The sequence below is a fragment of the Danio rerio genome, chromosome 19 (genome assembly GCF_052040795.2).
Source record: "Danio rerio strain M-AB ecotype USA chromosome 19, GRCz13ab, whole genome shotgun sequence".
In the NCBI taxonomy this organism is placed as follows: domain Eukaryota; kingdom Metazoa; phylum Chordata; class Actinopteri; order Cypriniformes; family Danionidae; genus Danio; species Danio rerio.
In genome coordinates this window covers 38,782,292-38,802,357 of record NC_141039.2, presented here as the reverse complement: position 1 = coordinate 38,802,357, position 20,066 = coordinate 38,782,292, and the positions used below count along the sequence as shown (strand labels likewise).

Genomic DNA, 20,066 nt, shown 5'->3' with positions numbered 1-20,066 from the left:
CATATTTAAAGTTAAAGTTAACATGAAGTGCCTTGAAAAACTAATATTAAACTATGAACTACTACTAAGAACTACTGATGTGATCTTCATTTGAAGAAAAAGAAAGGGCATGGCATATTGAACAGCCCCTCCCCCTTCTTTTAAAACATTTGCTCATTCATTTTCCTATGGCTTAGTCCCTTATTTATCAGGGGTTACCACAGTAGAATAAACTGCCAACTTTTCCGGCAAATGTTTCATGCAGCGGATACCATTCCAGTACTGGGAAATCTTTTAAAACAGCAAATAAAATTTAATTTACATTACATTTGAGAGTTTATCACATCCACAGTCTAATAATAACAGTTTTTCCTCCTAATTTTTTTTTTCAGATTGCTTTAAAATATAGCATTCTGTTGAATATTTCAGTTTGTTTTTCTACTTTCTTCATCTTTTTCATGTTATCCACTATCATGTGTCCGTATCAGAGTAGACTTCATGTGCAGTAGACTTGTGTGCAGACTTCATTCACCTCATGGGAAAGCATATTTACACTGGCTGGATCATTTATCCCTTATATAGTGCACTATGTGCCGCTCGCCATAGACACTGGAATTGTGTGAACAAGTAATGGATAGCTTGTCTATTTATAGAATAGGTGTGGGGAAAGAGAAGTTCTGATGAAAAGCTAAGGTGTAGAGTGATGTCATTAAAGCTGTTGATCCATCTTGGAGATATGGGAGACTGCAAATCTGGAATGCATTTATCTTCCAAATTCCATCTTGTACACTGCAAAAAAAATGCTTTGCTAAGACGTTTTTTCTACACATCTCTAAAAATTCCTAAATCAATAAGCATTTTCTAGATTGAAAAATGTTGTCTTGTCAAATATAATTAAGTTTTTTTTAAAAAAACAAGCTAAATAATTCTTTTTTGCTGAAATAAAAATATTTTGCTTATATTTAGAAAAAAGTGAACTGATCACTGGTCACTCATGCGTAATCAGTAATAATCAGATTGATCCAAGCCTACAATTAATAGACCGATTTCACCCTACTGCTGTATCTTTGTTTAAAAAAATCCCCCTCCACTCCATCTCTTTTTAAGAAATTTACATAAATGTAGAAATGCAAATATTTTTTAAAAAAACTTGAAAGGTTTTCCGTTATATCTGTGAAATAAAGGTTTCCATCATGATATACAGTACACAGCTAAGACCTGGGTTGAGGACAAGGCAAATATGCACCTGCCGCTTTGCACTGAGAGCTGAAGCTGGAGAGTCTTCAGCTGTCAGATGTCTTTTTATTAGAGTATACTTTGGAGTACATTGGGTAAATTTTGGGCAAAGAATGACTCAAGGTCAAATATGATTTAGAGCATATTGAGACAAATGGAGTCATTTTTGCAATGTTTTTTTGTGGGATTGTATAGTGGTGACTGAAAAGGTATGAAGATATACTATACATGGTGTTCAGTTGTTGGGAGATAGATAGATAGATAGATAGATAGATAGATAGATAGATAGATAGATAGATAGATAGATAGATAGATAGATAGATAGATAGATAGATAGATAGATAGATAGATAGATAGATAGATAGATAGATAGATAGATAGATAAATAGATCATTTATACTCGTAAAAATTATATATATATTATTTGTACTTGTAAAAAGAAATGTTGATAGATAGATAGATAGATAGATAGATAGATAGATAGATAGATAGATAGATAGATAGATAGATAGATATTGTATACAGGCAGGCAGGCAGGCAGGCAGGCAGGCAGACAGACAGACAGACAGACAGACAGACAGACAGACAGACAGACAGACAGACAGACAGACAGACAGACAGACAGACAGACAGACAGACAGACAGACAGACAGACAGACAGACAGACAGACAGACAGACAGACAGACAGACAGATAGATAGATAGATAGATAGATAGATAGATAGATAGATAGATAGATAGATAGATAGATAGATAGATAGATAGATAGATAGATAGATAAATAGATCATTTATACTCGTAAAAATTATATATATATTATTTGTACTTGTAAAAAGAAATGTTGGAATGATTGAAAAGCAATGAAGCTTTTTTTTTCTTGTATAACAATTTATTAAACAAATTAATTCTCCAAATTGGTATAATTAAATAATATTAAACTGCCTTAAATATATATATTTTGATGAATATAGCAATAAATACTTTACTAATTCAAAGTTCATTCTTCAAAGTTCATCATTTTAGTTTATTTTTGATGATGGATTCTCCATAAAACATTCCAGCGTTGTAACAGATTTACTTCTCTGATCCCAAATGATAGAAGTAATAATTGTCTATAGCAATTCTGTTGTTTTTTGTAAATTGTGAATATAAATGTATCAGCCTCTTCCTGTGGTCCAGCAGCCTCTGTCTACTCCAGATCAAGAGAGATTTGTTGCCTTGCTGCTTGTCACTTCCAGGTCCTCTTCAGAACTTTGATGCAGTGTTTTCTTATCTTTTATAAGCCGCGATTACATTACACAGTTAATCCATTTAGATCTCCTCCACCCGAAACTGCATTGTTTTCTCCTTTCTTTTTCTTGCCCTCCCATCCTTCATTCCTCTTTGGCACAGTGCAACAGAGTCAAAGGACTGCAATTAGATTTTATTTGGCACAGCTTCATCATTAGTTACTGCAGATTCCCTTCAGCTTATCTCTTCATCTACACTGTTAAAAAATACAGGGTGCCACACAATTCATTCAGAATGTTTCCACACAAATCGATTAAGTTAACTTTACACATTTAAGTGGATTGAATATAAAACAATTAAGTTGTCCCAAAAAACTCTTAACGCATGGTTCCACATAATTCCTTCATGTTGTCCCAACACAAATTGATTTAGTTACCTTAATTGCTTTTTTTTCAAATTTAAGTGGAATAAACATAAAACAACAAGTTGTCCCAAATAAAACTCAACAATTGTGTTGATTCAGCTCATTTTAAATAAGTAGTTTGAAAAACAGGGGGAAAAAAAGAAAAGAAATTTGAGTGTACATTGAAAGCACTAATCTAAAGTGCTAATCTGATTGGTGGAGAAGGTTTTGAAAACGAGCATGAGGCGTTTCTTTAAAAATTACGTTTTTGCGCCTGCCGTTTTGCGCATTGGTGTGACGCCTTTTATTTATTCACGAGGTGTTAAACGTAGATGGAAAACATGAGAAAAAAACGTCTCGGTGTGCACAGGCCTTTACTTTGCAAGCATATGAAAAATGTACCATTCAGATTTTGCTCTCCCAGTGGTATAGGAAGGGGATCTTATATTTTACCACCCCTTAATGTGCACATTGCCATCCATGGTGCTTCTACAGCAGTTCGACATTTCTGTGTAGCAGCTTGAGCCAATTAACATAAGAGATTCCATAGAGTCCCGACATCCACGGAGGAAAATAGTTATTTTTCTATCCACCTATTTTATGCCTATTTTGGAATATCGCATTAAAAATGGTTAATGGAAACGCCAAAATGTGCATAAATGTTGAAAATGCACATAAAAAATGTATGGGTACAACGTATAAGCAATAGGATAAACTTTTAATCCGATAAGAAAAAGATGTGCATAAACTATGGAAAAGCATTTACTGAAAAAATAAATCCAGCATGTGCATCAAAAAAAGTCACGTGATAATTTTTTTTTTAGTGTAGTTTGCACTCTTGCATTGCTAGGTACTTCATTTGGTGTGTTGGTCCTTTTTTATCATGCATTTCAACCACTTTCCTGGAGGACCACCAGCTCTGCACATTTTCCATGTCTTCTTTACCAATTATACCTGATTCAGATCATCAGCTTTTTAGCAGAGACTGAAAGACCTGTAATGGGTGGGACAGACAAAGGAGACATGCAATGTTGATGGCCCTCCAGGAATGTGGTTGAGAAACACTGCTTTATATAATTCACTGAAGAATTCTCTGATCATGTGAACACAAAAATGGGAGTGATGGGACAGCATTATTGGACAAATCAGCGCACCGACCACATTGTAAAATATCTGTTTGGCCATTCTAAAAACTCTCTAAAAAGCCTTGTGCCTCCAAAAGACACTGCATTTAAATTGTGTTTCGTCTTCATCTTCTAAGGTGCAAGTAATTTAAGAAAAAGGTGGCTTCTTCAGCAAATTTCATTTATTTTATTATATATATATATATATATATATAGCAACAGTTTATAAAGAAGTGATGATTTTGTTCTCTTTGACTCATTGGATGGTTTATTGTATATCTTGGGTTAAAACATAGCTATTGTGATTGAATCTCATTTTTTGAACAAAATATGTGTTAAAGAGTGTCAATGAAGTGTTATATATGTATTTAAACATGGTGTCTGACTAATGTGGCAAAAGTTTATTTATTCAACAGATTAATCCTGCTTACAGTCAGCGTAATCGACACTAATACACTGCAAAGTCATGATGACATATTTATGTTTTCTGTAAATAGACTGAACTCATAGTGTATGTTAATTTGCAAAGACCAGCAAATTGGAACAGAGCAGTAAAGTAAGCCACGACATCGAAGGAAATCCAGCCTTCCAGTCAGAAAAGCTGATCGTCAGTCTTTATTGCATGGCTGTTATTTGCTGGAGGGCTTTAGTTAGCATTGAAACAGCTGTAAATGTGAATTGTGAAATACATGCCAACCGCTGCACACACACAGTAGCTGGAGCATATTGGAAATAACCTGTTTTGAACACACACCGTAAAAAGGAATTAGCTACTTTAAAAAGTGTGTGAACTCATTGCCTTAAAAGCAAAAAGTTGATTTGAACTAAAGTCAGTACACTCTTTGACTTGACTTTTATAAGTATGCACATAGTTTGTTTACCTGATAGTTATAAGACAACTATTTTACTATATATATTTTCGGTAAAGCCAAGTAATCTCTTTTTACAGTGTACTTAAAGATCACTAATTTAGATCATCACTTAATTATCACTTATTGCTCATTTTAAATATGTCACTTGCATATTCATGAACTAGTTTTTGAGATTTCAGTATTCCCTCATTCCTTAACTGTAGTTAGGACTTGCATTACAAATATAAGTAAACAGACATTCTTTAAATTGGACTTTGATGAGGTGTAAATGCTCCGCCTTTTCCTGTAAAAAAGCTGCTAATTTGCATTTAAAGAGGCACAGACAAACAAACTTAGTGTTTTTGCGCTCACAAAATGCTGACCAATTTGACAAGCCACTCTCAAGAGTTGTGTGCTACTTTGCGGTGAAACTTTACAGACATATTTTAAGAACGTCAGAAATAATTTACATCCTATTAAAAGAGTATTAATTCCCCAATAATGCACAGTTATCAAGTGGCGAGTTCAGCAGATCACTGCCAACAGATAAGGAGTTACATAGAGCGATAAAGAGTGATGAATTAGCGCAGGACAGAAAACACGATTAAGGTGTAGACGCGGGTGTTTAGAGACACACAGATCTGAGTGAGGCGGACAGGCGTTAGGTCGCTGGGTGTCGCCCGCTGCAGCCTGTTATCCGCTCTAATCCGTGTCAGTGCAAACACACCTGTCAGGCACTGCTTACTTCATGTCTGCGAGGAAAACTCTGGGATGCACTGGAATAGGCAGGGTTTTGAGGCTTATTTTTGGGTGTTGTGACAGGATAGAGACAGGACAGTTGGTTTATATTTACAGTTTAGTTTGGTATTAAGAAATTAAATGGCTTGAAAGTTGATTTTGTCAAAGATTGACTTGGTTAAAAGTACAGAAGAGGTGGCTTCCCAAAATGAAAATTTAGTCATTTACTCACCCTCACGTGGTTTTATGTTTATATGATTTTCTTTTGTTTTGTTTAATATATATTAAATTAAATTGTATTTTATTTTCATTTTTTTGTATTTAATTCATTTTTTGTGTTTTTTTGTGTGTTTTGTTTTGCTTTATTTTGTATTTTGTGTGTTATTGTGTTTGTGTTTTGTTTTAGTTTTTTGTTTTCTGTGTGTTTTGTTTTTTGTGTTTTGTTTTGCTTTATTTTGTATTTTGTGTTTTTTTTTGCTTTTGTTTTTGTTTTTTTATTTGTTTATTTTGCTTTTTTTGTTTTTCTGTTTTGTTTTGTTTTTGTTTTATGTTTTGTTTGCTGTGTTTTCTTTTGTTTATTGTGTGTTTTGTTTTTTGTGTGTTTTTATTTTGTTTAGTTTTTTGTGCTTTTTTGTGTTTTGTGTGTGTTTTGTTTTGTTTTTTGTGTGTTTTTATTTTGTTTATTTTTTGTTTTAGTTTTTTTCGGGTCAGAAACAACAACAGAATTATCATAAATCTTAAGTGATATTTTATAAACAAATTTTGGTAGGAGCATGAACAGTCTTTGACGAGGCTAATTCATCACAGACAATCATTCTATTATCCAATCAGCTCAAGACTAAACTCCTAAAAACAGTTAAACACAACATACCTCCATTTTCTCTTGACTTCAGCATCCCTCCACAACCCCAACTCCACACTATTAAACCCGATACCTTCTTAAGTCTGAGGGGGGAGCGTTCTGAAGCCGGGCTAGACACTGGCTCTGAACCTATCTCTTTCTATCCTGATAAGGGGAATCATACAAATTAGGGTGTCTTCCTGAGCTCAGAGCCCTCTCCCTGGACAGCACACCAAATATGCATATTCTATTCAGTCAAATATCTGTGAGTGTGAACTTGTGAAAAGGTTTAAATAGTAATGTAGGATAGTAGCTGTAATCTTTGAGTATTATATACTTTGTCAAAAATTCTGCATTTTAAAAACTGCATGAGGATGAGTAAATGACGAATGATAATATGATTTTTTTTGAGTAAGTTAAACATTCTCAAATTTAAAACATAATATTAACAATATAAATTAAAGAATATTGATAACCAAACATTTTTGTTCCTATTGTCTTTCATTGTATAGACAAATAAATACAAATAAAGTAAATAGGAATGTAACCCTCTGTTTAGCAACATTTTTCTAAATATATTGGTTCTCCTTGCTGACTTGGGAGTGTGCATTTACACTGTAAAGCCAATTTAAGTTCAAGGAACAATAGGAACAAATCATTAAACTATAAGCATGAGTCATTATGCTCTCCCGAACGAGACAATCAATAGCATTCTGTAGATGATCATTTTAATTCTCTAGTACCTCAATTATTCTGTTATTAAAACAGCATCGATCCAGTGGCACTAGGCTGGCAAACAAAGCTTGATATTATGCAGCGTCATGCTGTAGAGATAAAAAATAATAATAATCATCATCATCAAAGGAACTACACTGAAGTCAATAGTTCTGAATTGCTCTTGATTGTGAAATTATCTGTCTTAATGTGTATAATAAAAAACAACAGCAACAGAAGATTGTTTTCATTATATATATATATATATATATATATATATATATATATATATATATATATATATATATATATATATATATATATATATATATATATATATATATATATATATATATATTTTTTTTTTTTTTAATGGACAAAACTAAAATGAAAAGTGCTGGATTGTTTTATTCATTATTACTCGTCATTTTATGTACATTTATTTTTAAATGAATTTTAATTTTCCCTTCACCAATATTATTTTGGTCTTCTCTGGTTCAGTTAAATCCTACAATTACCCCAAACATTGCTTTTTTCTGAACCAACCTCTATTAAAACATTACAGTGTTTAACATTACTCAATGTTATTCTCCTTTATTTTATTTTATTTTATATTTTTAATGCTGGTGTGAAACTTTTAATTTCCTCAAGTCAATCATATAATGTCATTTATTCACCTAATAAAATATTTATTGTAATTTTTTATGAAGTTTTTTTTTTCATTATTATCATCATTTTATTTACATTGATTGAATATATCAATTGAATTAAATTTTTCCCTTCACCAATTTTACTTATATTATTTTGTTTAACTTAATTCAATTTAATTTTTTCTTGTCAACCTGTTAATTCCCTTAAATCAATCATATGATGCCATTTATCCTCCTATTAAAATACATGATGCATGTTTTATGTAGTTAATTATTTTTTCATTATTACTCATCATTTTATTCACATTTTTATTTACATACAAATTGAATTTTTCACTCCACCAAGTGCTTCTGCTAGTATTATTTCGGACTTTAGTTAAACCCTTTATTTGGTTTTATTGTATTTTATAATATATATATATATATATATATATATATATATATATATATATATATATATATATATATAATTTAATTACATTTTTATTGTATTTTGTTTTATTTTATTTTAATTTTATTTTTGATTGTATTTCTTTTAAAAGACATTGACTCATTGTCCTCCATCAATCATGTTGTTATTATCATTCAGACCCCACTGGACCTGCAACCCCACAGAATCATCTCAAATCCTTTCAGCCCCATTAATTACAGCCTTGAAGAGAGTTGCATTTACCAGAATGGTGACTGGTGAGGGGGCCGACAGAGAGAGTTCTTCATTTAAAGTCTATCCTCTTGGCCGTTGGCATGGGGATTGGCACCTTCATGCTGCCTCAATACAAAACAGGGCTACATTCATTCCCTATTCATCCCCTCGTTCAGCGTTAAATGAACTGTAGGCTTATTTAAAGAGAATCTAAACAAACATGTTTGCACACAAATCTTCAATCACAGGGAGAAGGAATGCAATGCTTAGCTATGCAGTTTTAAGCCCCGAAAAAGAAACAGCATGAGTAATTGTGTAATTCCTCAATGGATTGGCCTCTCGTTCGTTGCCTGCGTGCTAGAAAGGAGGAGGCAAGAGAGATTAACAGCACAAAGCTATACGATGGCTGAAGCCAGTTTCATTGAAGACCCATGTTAGATCCGAACACTGGGCCATTGTGGCTCTGTAATGGGGCTGAAAGTGCACTAAATTCTGCCTGAAATGCACTCCTTGTGTGTGCTCTCGGCTCAGTCAGGATCGTCGCTTTGAAACGCTGAGCTATTGAGGCCAGCCGGGCCATTTTACAGCGTTCTTTGCTCACGGCAATGAAACAAAACACTAACCTGTAATATTCATAGCGTAATGAATATCTGAGACACTTTAACATGCAGGTCGACAGCATTTTCTGTTCCAGGCTGAATTAAAACATCGGCTTCATGCAAACACAACAGCGTATCTGTTGTCACTGCAATGCATATTTAATGTGAAGCTAATACAGGGTTGTTTGAGCTGATGCCCTTGACAATAAAAGACTTTCTACTTGTAATCAAGCATATTTTTCTTGTTTTGTGGCTGTGATTAACTTTTAACAGCCTGTTTACACTGCCTGACCCTTGGTTTTTGTAAAGCAGGGTTAAAATGTGACATCTGTCTGCATCAGATGTTTGTGGCACTTAATTATTTTTGTTTGACATTCCTTTAACAAAAGCAAAAATCAAGGTTGTGTTCAGGCATGTGCGATGAAAGTGAATAGGCCATTTTTTGGAGAGATTACAAGCAGAAATATGAAGCTCTCTGTTGTGATGTGTGTATTATTTTAGCTCCAGAGTTGACCATGTATGGTCCTTTTAGATTTTTATGTTGGCATGACAACAATGTTAGCAAAGTTTTTTTGTAACTTTACCATGAAAAGGTTACTAAGTGTTTTGTGTGTGTGTGTGTGTGTGTGTGTGTGTGTGTGTGTGTGTGTGTGTGTGTGTGTGTGTGTGTGTGTGTGTGTGTGTGTGTGTGTGTGTGTGTGCTTGGGAATGACTCATGCCTTTAAAAGGATAGTTCACCACCCCAAATCAAATAAAAATATGTTAATTCACTCAACCTCAGTACTGAAATACTCAACCACAAATAGGAAATAAGGAAAAATAGTCAAAATGGGACACTCATAATGGCATTTTGATTAGTAATGCTGTGGGAATACGTAATTTTATGATGATATTCACACATACAGTAGCACAATACATTCATTACTTTTACACCAGCTAGCTGGTAACTGTAACTTTATACAGTAAGTAATTATAGTATGTTTAAGCTGCTTGCTTGCGCAAATCATATGTACATGCCATATGTATGGTGGCCAAGAGAGCTTAACATTCTGCAATTTAAGAAATCTCATACAATAGAGTGGAGGAACTATGACGTCACCATGTAGGCCAATCGGCTGCTAGCATCGACTGCTTTCCCTCAATAAAATCCTTATAGGATTTTCCCATAGGCTTTTTAAAAATTGCAAATCATAAGCTCTGTGTTTAAACACAGTTAATTACACTAGCACGTTTTGTCTAACTGGATAATCCTCACATAAAAATACACCTTTTAGCATTATCTACACACAATATGAATTATCAATTAGAAAAATGCTACAAACTAAAAAATACTATTTATGAAAATACCTAAATAACGGGAAAATCCAAATGTCCTATGCAAAGAAACTGTGTTCCAGACCAGATCAGCTCGATGACGTATAATGTCTCCAATATCACCTGTAATCCCATTTAGCAACTTGATAGCAACCGTCTTTTTAAAGAAGCGTAACCGATTTAAAAAATCAAGAATGGAGATTAACTGTTGTTGTCATAGAATAAAACATGGAAGTATCCTGACTTTGTGGTAGCCACGAACCTTATTTAAGCGATTTAATCTAAATCCCATATTTAAAAAAACCCCATTGACTTTGTGATGAGGGAACCGGAACTGCTAAAATGCTTGCTTGCTTCTGGGTTTTTGCATACAACTTGACTTCATGGATTCTCCTCTACATTACAAAAAACGCCAGCAAATAAAAAAAAAAAAAAGATCTTCATCAGTTTGAGAGCAAATCATCACAACGCAAACACATTTTTAAAATGTTTCAAGGAGACCCTAAAATGTGACGAACCCAGCTATTTAGGTTATGGTTATAAAGGTTAAAAAATACTACAGACACAGGAATTGGGATATTAAAATAAACACACAAAAAACTTTCCTTTCAAAGATCACCTACGACTTCACTTAGCAATAGTCACAGCACAACGGTGTCCGCCATGTTTTTTGGGTCCCCTTGAAACATTGCGCTGTGTTCTGTTCTTCATGTGTTGTGAGAAAATGCAGCGCGTTTTCGTAAAATGTTAGCGTTGTTATGAAATGCAGCGCATTTTATTAATTGTTTGCGTTTAAAAAAGTGTTTGCATTGTGACAATTTGCAGCATATGTGTTGTCAAATGGACGAAGATCTTTTTCTCAATTTGCTGCAGTCTTTTTGTAATTGCACACGTTTTCTTAAATTGCAGCATGTTAAGCTCTCTCGGCCACCGTACATCTGTAATTTCATGATGACATGCACATAACATTACACTGGTACTAGTTTTAATCCAGTTAGATAATGCTTAACTTTAGCTATAGGTAGGCCCACACGGAATCTGCGCGCGCAGAAATCTGCAGATTTCCGAACATTTTTAGGTCATCATTGAGTCTATATATTTACATGTGTAAATGTGGGTAAATATATGTTTATTCAGTTTTAAAATTAATTTCACTAATATTATAATAGTAATATACAAATGTTCATATGAATTATTTACAATACAATTTGTAAAGTAATATTTATTCGCCCTATAACAAGCTGTTCTTTTTTAAGAAATCTGTCTAAAGATTACACATTGGACCAGTGTTTTTTTTTTTTTTTTTTTCTGTAACCCATATTTTTTTTCTCGTCAAGAAATTGGGTGAACAAAAATCTGAGGTAATAAAGATTATGCTGAATATTTATTTACCAAACCTGAGGTTTAGGCTACTTTTAAGAGCACTGAAAGCAAGATTATCCTCAAACCTTGTCAAATGTGCTGCAAGAGCTCATGAAATATTCATGAGTCTTCCACATACTGTATTTATTGCAAACCCATTAATGGAGTTATATAGCATAAACAGTACTGCATGGCTCCCACAACGCCAAGGTCATAAGTTCGATTTTTTTTTTTTTTTTTTTTTGCAAAATGTATGAACTGATCTTTCGTTTCAAAAGTAGAATTTCCTCAGATCAACAAGCAATCTATAGTGTATTGGTATTTTAACTCTTCTAGCTAGGGATGTGATGATGAACCAACAAACTGGTTAAAAATCAATTCAAATATGCTTCCGGTGGTTGAACCCGTATATTACAAAGTGAGGAGAATGCTTTTGTTTGTACATGAAACTAAAATAATGACTCTATTCAACAGTTTCTTCTCCTTATTGTCAGAATAGGGCGTGTGTGCATGAGCGTTGTTTTTTATTGTGTACCTGAATGCTTGTGACTTTCTCTGTTTGAAACAAAGCACAGGCATATTCATGATACACGTCAACAATGTAACCAAGCACAAGACGCATAAAGAGTGGAGCGCCCCCAAGAACATGCACCCTATACTGACACTGAGGAGAAGAAACTGTTGAATAAAGTTGTTATTTTTGTTTTATGTGCACAGAAAGGTAATCTTATAGTGTGTAATATGTTCTAGATAAACTAACAAAGGCATTTTTGGTAAAAGTTTTGGTGTTTTTCTGAACGAGATGAACAGTTGTGGAGGAGTCTATGGAAGATAAAGTGTTCAGATTTTAATTAAAATCACATAATATGTATTCCAAAGATGAAACATGGCTTGCTAGCTATTTTATTTTTAGGAGCTAAGGTAAACTATCACCTGCCGCTTTCAGTATGGTAATTTATTTATGACAAAAGTACCAGAAATCTATAGCAACTTGAATGGCCATAACAGTCATTCTGACTTCATAGCATATGATCCAGACTATCAAATCTTAACTTTAATATGTCAATAGAAGCTTTGAATGTCTTGTTTTATGAGGGCATTATCCTAAATATAAGATATTTTTACCAGCACAGCTTGTAAATGTGTACTAGTTTAAGCAGAAGAGCCAAGGTTTTTCATGGCACTGAATATGTTGTGTTGAAAGATATGTAATAAATTGTGAAAGTTATGTTTTTGCTACCAAAAAAAATAGGTTTTTGTTAGCAGGAAGTTGCTAGGCAACAGAGGCACACATTTTAAGGCAACAAAATATTAATGGACATTGAAATGCATTCGGTCATTCTGACCACTATGGTAACTCCATCTAGAAATACATTTTCCCAGTACTGGGTTGTGGCTGGAAAGGCATCTGCTGCATAAAACATTTGCTGGAATAGTTGGTGGTTCATTCTGCTGTGGTAACCCCTGATATAAAACGGGCTAAACTGAAGGAAAATGAATAATTAAATGATTAAATACTCAGAACTCTTTTGTGGTTGTAATTTTTATTGTTGGGTAAAGTTACTTTTAAAAAGTAGTTCATTACATTATTGAGTTACTCCCCTAAAAAAGTAACTAATTGCGTTACTTAGTTATTATTTTTTTTATATATTACTTTTGAGTTACTTTTGCGTCACTTTTCCTTACCTGTCTGAGGTTTTATCTCTTTCAGAAGCTCTGCATTTAACAACCCCTTATATAACATACACCTTCATTTTCCTTTAAAAAGATGTAGGATAAAATAATATTCTGAGAACTTTCTGAGCAGAGAGCTATACATGCTGTATATACAGATTAATGAAAGCTTGTAATATTATGTGTTTGTTACTTTTGAATGTTTTGTGTTATTAGTTAAGTAAATTCACTGTCCATTGAAATAAGGACAGCCTAGAAGTACTAACATGAAATAATTTATATTAAGGCAAAAACAGATTTGTTTAATAACAAAATGAACAGTAAGATGACAAAAAAACATCCCCAAATTAAAATAAATCTTTGAGCTTTATACATTGAACAAATTGCTTCACGTGGCCTTAACAAATGTGTACATTGTTTCCCAAAAGAGAAAAAAATTGTACTATATTACAAAACATAACTTAATTGCTTCTACAGTAAAGTTAGACAGCGGCTGCACCTCCTCAACAATAAAAGCAATAACCTTATTTTTTAGTTTAGTCTAATTATATTTTTTTATAAGAGTATGTGAAGTGATTTCAATCACAGCTAAAGCTGGGGTGCAGGTGTATTGCTTTGCATCCAGTTTCATATAACGTGTTACCCCCAACACTGGTAATTTTAATGATATAACAATGTAAAAAAAAAAAAAAAATGGAAAAATCAAGATGCTGAAGATTTGTGGGTGTATTTAAGTGAATTTTTTTTATCAAATAATTTCGTGAGAATCACGTGCTTATGATTGCTTGCAGCTGGCCCCGCATCATTCAGTTTATGATTTACCAATCAGACATTTCCTAAGCCACTATAAATACCCTAAGTTCCATATGACAGCCATCTTCATCTTCCACCCCTACTCCTCCTCCATTCCTAGATGGGTGGCACGGTGGGCCAGTGGTTAGCACTATTGCCTAGTTCTTACCAAGCCAGCCGGCGTTTCTGTGCAGGTTTACACGTTTTCCTCATGCTCACTTGGGATTCCCCCGGGTTCTCCGGTTTCCTACCACGATCAAAAAACATGCAACCTAAGTTAATTGACTAATCCAAATTGGCACCATAGACAAGCTCCTAGTTAATAGTTATCTCTTAAGAGCAATTACTATCTGTTCATTAGTTACTACAGCAGGGGAGTTCTCGAGATCTACCTGAGCTCAAACTCCCCTCTCGCCTTGCAAACCCCAGTATATGCCCCAGGCTTGAGGATCTTATGAGTCAGGGCTCTCTCCCGAGACAGCATGCCAAACAAGCTTTATAATCAATCATCAGGTAAGTGTAAACTCTTGAAACAAAGTTATTAAATTACAACATTTTAAAAATGATCAAAATGACAGAATCTGTATTTCTAATGGTAAAATGTACTTCTCATGTAAAAAATTCTAACTCAAACTGGTAACATTTAACGTTGAATAAAGCACATAATCAGTATCTGTGGTGATCATTTTCATAGTAGCTTATGTTGTTATGCAGCCACAACATCACAGAAAGATAGCTTTATGGGTAACTTGGTAAAAATGTAAAATATGACTCTTAAGAGAGATTGCAAACATCATCATATACCTAACAGTAGCACACTGACTCCAGCTGTGTTGATTGTCATCTGTTGACACACTGAAAACAACAGCGATGCCGCCTCTCTAAAAGTAGAGTCAATTTTCTCCTCTTTCCACAACATTTGCCTTTCTATTAATGGTCTCTGCAATCACATCACACAAACATTAGCTTAATGTATGGATTTACCCAGGAAAGCTGAGGCTGCCGATTTCTATTGTAATGGCGGGCATTCTTGGGCTAATGCAGATATGATGGAGCCCGGAGCCAATTCTTTGACACATTAGAAGGCAGCTGCTTGTACATAGAGAGATTTGTGGGACTAAGAAGGTTGTTTTTCCTCTTGTGTTGGCATATTTGAAATCCCCATTCACATCTGCCTTGTTGGTATGGTGTAACTGAACTCGGGCCCTAATGGCATTTTCCAATGGTCCTTGAAAAAAGGAAATATGATCGATTTGAAGTGCTTATGAAAACTGGTGAGTCAGACCCATTTGTCTCTTAGGTGCCCAATTTACAGCAGAGCTATGGCAGCAAAGCTAAAGGGAATGCATTTCCAGAGATTGTAAAGATTATCTGCTATGGCTGGCGAGGCATTAGCTTTAACTTTAACTCTGTCAGAAGTGGGAGGTTTCACCTGGATGCGTTTGCTGCTTTCCATAGCACAAATACTGTTTATATATACATTTCACAGGTGCAGCAAGACAGGTGGGCTGATGAAATTAGTACCGCCCAGCTCACAATGTGCAACACGTTTCAAAGCACATGCTAACAAGCAGTAATCATACTGTAAGCAGGATGAATGCTATTTACCTTGTGCTGCCTTATGTATTTTTCCTCTTCACTAAATCTGAATCCCTTCATTTCATTATAAAAATGCAGCTTTCTTATTCCAAGCCATATGTTTAACACTAAATGCTGGAACAAGAGAACCTCACGAGCTTTAATTTTGGCTCTCTGATTTGGATGCATTTTTTACACTCAATTAACCATGAAAAGAAAAAGAAGGAAGACAGGAACAGCTAAAATTCAGGACAAATCCAGTATTTATGAATACTTCAATGGTTAAAGCTATACTCATGAATATTAAGTAAGTCACACTGACTGGCATTGCTTGGTAACCTTACTCAAAAAAAAAAAATGTAAATGCAATTAATTAACACTTCACCACTTAATACAGTCATAAATGCTTCACATTACATTTTTAAGAATTTTTTTCTACTTTAGAGTTGTTGTTTTGAGGTATTCTACCATTAGGGTCATCTAATTGTATTGATGGAGTGAAGATGACAGACATATCAATATATTTGACATTATGAATTTTATGTTTTTGCCAAACAGTGTTTGTAATTAAAGACATACAGTGCTCGGATTCCGGGCTAAAGCTGTGCCTTGGCAACAGAACAGATCCTATCCTATTCATACCTATCAGAAGCTTAATAGGATAATATCTGAAACCAGAATTTACTGCCAATGACAGATTGCTGTTATCCTTTGTTAATCTCGGTGAATGTCAAAACCTTCCTGCCTCATTCATTCTGCAAACATAGCCATCCTAACTGAAAAGGAAATAATCTATAGCTCAAAACAATGTTATAAATACAGATATAAATACCATAATTAATTTCTAATAAACAGTCAATCATTAATTTGTTTAAATAGTCATACTATACACACACACACACACACACACACACACATACATATACATATACATATATATATATATATATATATATATATATATATATACATATATATACATATATATATATATATATATATATATATATATATATATATATATATATATATATATATATATATATATATATATATATATATATATATATATATATAATCAAGTAAATGAGCAATATCACACTTGTAGCAATGTGATGTGGCTGTATTTTGCCACTGGGGTGTAGTGTGCATTGCGGCCGAGTGCCTTAGTGCCAAGATGTAATGTAAACTACAACCACATCGCAATTTTCTACGAGTGTGATATTGCATGCATACAAGTTTGACGGCATAATCAAGTGTAAAAAAAGAAAATCAAACACGGAGTCTAAAAAACCCTTTTGTAAGAGGAACTACTTTCGTCTGCCATTCATTCACATCTGCAGCTGACGTCAGAACAGCAGAAATCATTGCTTTTTCCCCATTGTCAAATTTAGAGCTAGTATTTGAATAATTCCCTAGCATAATATCTAAAGGGATGACAAAACGGGTCACTTTTGCTCACATTTTAAGATTATAATGCTAAACGGCGTGTAATGCCATTAGTCTACAGATATTTCCCTGTATTTCTCTGTTGTAATCTGGGGATGACAATAATTAACCCCATGAAAAAGCCAGGGCAAAGCACACTACCAGTTTTTGTGGTATAAATACAGAACTACAAAATACAAAAGAGAGAGATGGAATATCACCAACCAGTTTTAGAATGATTTGTTTTGCTGTAGTTTGAAATTTACACTGGGAAAAAGCTGTTTTTCTTACCTAAGGACTTATTATGCGGTCTCTGTCGCCATCTTGTGGAAAAACGTCAACCATCACTTTTTTTGGTGTGCTCAGGTTGATAACGGCCAATGCACTAAATCCATGTTCACTAAATCCAATGTTGTCCAACAGCAACAACAATTTTCTGACTGTAGAGTGTGCTCTGTTTGTCTCTGTATGTGGGCAGAGTAATACACAAGAGTGAAGGGTTAAGAGGCAGTACGAGTACTGTTATTCGCACAACATCACATGGCTATCATCCATATCATCAGTTTTAACATACATAAAATATTTTTCAATATTTGATTGTTTACTTTTGTGTGTTTGAATTTAATATTTTAGTTCAAAGTAAAAATTTGTTTGCTATTTATTAATATTCATAATTTTTGAGAATATACATTTTTCTTGCTGTGTATATTACATAAACAGCATTACTCACATACAGAAGAATTGTCTTACAAATTATTCAACACAGAATATTAAAGAAGAAACATGCACAATGTGCAAATATTTTGACTGAAACGTCTAATATTTAATTATTTTGAGTAGTTTAATTCATCCGTCCATCTATCCATCCATCCGTCTATCCATCTGTCTGTCCAGCTATTAAGTTTTATGTGTTATATGACTATATATTGAATCTATAGAACTGGGTGGTTGCATCATACTGGGATTGTAATCTCAATAACAGGTGATTGTTGGGACAGCCTTAATAAAACAACTGGCAGAAATCCACTCTCTAGGTCTTGTACTTCAGTGATGGTGTGTTGACTTCCAGTTAAAGCGATGAAGAAAGTCCAGTCCAGCTACTCCAGCTTTCTCCCACCCCTCTCCTACTCCCCTTCCCTCTTAAGATCTCTGATTGCGGGGCACTCTGAAGGATTGCTGTCCTGGCGTAGTACGGTACGGCAGAGATCGATTTATCAAAGTGTCATGCCGAGGCGCTGCAGCCCCGTAGCAGCAAAACAACAGCGGAGGCAAAACAAACATTGGTTGACTCTGGAGGTGGTCTCTGCAGTCATGCTAAACAAGGTCAAAGCGTTCGCTCCTTTTTCATTTCACCACACTAATATGCTGGGAAACATTAAACAGATGCAAAAAGGCCCTGATACAGGACTGATAACGCAGTGAGCTCAGAATGTATGCTGAAATAACCAGAGAGAGAGATGATGTGGTGAGTGTGTGAGACTCAGTAAAGTGTTTACAGTAGGTGCTATGAACATTTTTGCCTACTGGAAATGAACGCGAGGCTGCATTCATGTAATTAATCTCAATTCACATGTAACTTACTTAATGGATTAGTAAATCTGCTCAAAGAAAGAAACTAATACTAATACTACTAATAAATTAATACATTGTCTAAACATGATCAATTTTTTTTGTTAAGAAAATAATTTTGTAATAATAATTTGAATTAACTCATTTTCTTTTTGGCTTAATCCCTTTATTAATCAGGGGTTGCCACAGAGGAATGAACCGCCAATTTATCCAGCATACGTTTTACACAGCGGATGCCCTAACAGCTGCAACCCATCACTGGGAAACACCCATGCACACTCTTTTACTTACATTCACTACGGCCATTTTAGCTTATTCAATTCACCTATAGCACATGTCTTTGGACTTGTGGGGTAAACTGGAGCACCCGGAGGAAACCCACGCCAACACAGGGAGAACATGCAAACTCCACACAGAAATGCCTGTACAGCACTTTGGTAAACACTTGCTGTTTTTTAAACAGTTTATAAATGAACGTTAACTTAACATTGAAATTATTTTAAAGTATTCATTGCTTTATGGTGTTTATTGTTTTATTTAGTTTCTTGCAGTGTAAACTAGCAGTGCCTTGTCTATACAAAATAATTAACGCTATTTTCTATTGACATGTTTTAAGTTGCAAGCACTTACAGTATTCAAATGTTAATAATAATAATAATAATAATTCATAATCTTGATTCACAATCTTTCTTATCTAGTTATGTTGCGCAAGAAATATAAAGAAAATTAACAAGAACACAATTTTCTTAATATACACAGTAAAACCCAACAGTCAACTTTATCAAATGAAATGAGTGTAGTCAACTCAAAATTGACTCAAAGTTAATTCTACTCATTTGAAAAGAGTTTTGAACTCAGCGTTGAAGGAAATTAGTTAATTAAATAACTCATTATTACCTATTGAGTTTTACTGTACTCAGTTGGTTTGAGTTCTCGTCATTTATTGGATTTTACTGTGCTCAAATTGCTTTAAAGTACTCTTTAGGGTTAGTTTTTGAACTTAAATGTTTTTTGCACTCTGTTTCATCAAACGATTTGATTTACCTTATCTTTTTGGGTTCTACAGTGTAGGCCATGCTCTAAAGCAGGGGTGCTCAATCCTGTTCCTGTAGAGCTACCTTTCTGCAGATTTCAGTTGCTACCCATATCAAACACACCTGCCTGTAATTATCAAGTGGTGTTCAGGTCCTAATTAATTGGTTCAGGTGTGTTTGATATGGGTAGCAACTGAAATCTGCAGGTAGGTAGCTCTCCAGGAATAGGATTGATCACCCCTGCTCTAAAGCCTTTGTTCTGGACTGAAGATATTGTGTTGTGAATGCAAACACAAACTTATGGTTA

The 20,066-nt window shown here is 34.1% G+C and overlaps 1 protein-coding gene and 1 long non-coding RNA gene across 3 annotated transcripts in view; one reads left to right on the top strand and one right to left on the bottom strand.

The window, feature by feature from the left end:
* csmd2 (CUB and Sushi multiple domains 2) overlaps positions 1-20,066 on the top strand; it is a 543,176-nt gene that overhangs the window by 5,924 nt on the left and 517,186 nt on the right. The window lies entirely within an intron of this gene.
* On the bottom strand, positions 2,095-19,844 carry LOC141379154 (uncharacterized). 2 transcript variants are annotated; one of them, XR_015517042.2, is made up of 4 exons: positions 19,770-19,844; positions 17,448-17,620; positions 14,320-14,397; positions 2,095-2,701 (listed from the first exon to the last, which is right to left on the bottom strand). It is a non-coding gene; the product is annotated as an uncharacterized LOC141379154 (long non-coding RNA). The 2 variants fall into 2 exon arrangements; XR_015517041.2 differs by lacking the exon at positions 14,320-14,397.